Genomic DNA, 946 nt, shown 5'->3' on the forward strand with positions numbered 1-946 from the left:
TTAATTAGCAGTTTTAAGTTTATAATTAAATTAACATTTATTTAATAAACAAGTTTTAAATCAAAATGTATATGTATCTATAATTTAAATATGAACCTTAATTTGTTCAATACAATACGTTTTTATGTCTTCATAACAACATAATAGAATATAAGGATATGACTTAATTAACTTTAATTAAGTAGCAACAATATAAATGTATCAACACTTCAGTAGATTTGATAACAGCTGTTTACACGAAAATTTTTTACAGATTATCTTAAACACTTAATACAAAACCAGCTTTTCCGGTGCACCTGCCACTTACTTGATTAATGGAGTTTTAATAATAGTAAATTGACTAGTTGTAATTTTTTCATAGTGACCAATTATACATTATATCTCATTTGTAATAATCATAAACAATTAATAATGAAAACTACCGTGCAGTGTTGGAAACGAGATGATTATTCAGATAATGGCAGATTGATTAATGTAGGTAAAATGATATTTATCGTTCATACATTACTATATTGAATGTCTTCATTTAATATAGTTGATATTAGTAGATTGGGGAATAGGCCGCCGGCAATTTGGGAATAAAGACGAAAACTGACGCTATTGCTACTCTCTTTTGTTAATAACATAAATTAATAGTTATTCATATGATTATAATTAGCGAAATTCTGTAGAATCGTTTTAAAATTTTAAACATCGATTATTTCGAATCCTGAGCTAATGATAGGTTATTCATCAACCAATCAAGTTCTGGGACACTTGATTGGTTGCTGAATAACCTATCAGCATTTTAAAATGTGCATATTATTACCGTATGAATTATTTTAATAAAGGAGATATTGAATGAGAAGTTATATTCGCAAAGTGTGATAAGGTGCTGTACATTACATTAAATTTTGATATGTATACAATAATATATCTTCTAAAATCTGAAGCAGCGTATTTTGAA

This window comes from Centruroides vittatus, unplaced genomic scaffold, assembly GCF_030686945.1.
Source record: "Centruroides vittatus isolate TY-2023 unplaced genomic scaffold, ASM3068694v2 contig_1050, whole genome shotgun sequence".
Classification (NCBI taxonomy): domain Eukaryota; kingdom Metazoa; phylum Arthropoda; class Arachnida; order Scorpiones; family Buthidae; genus Centruroides; species Centruroides vittatus.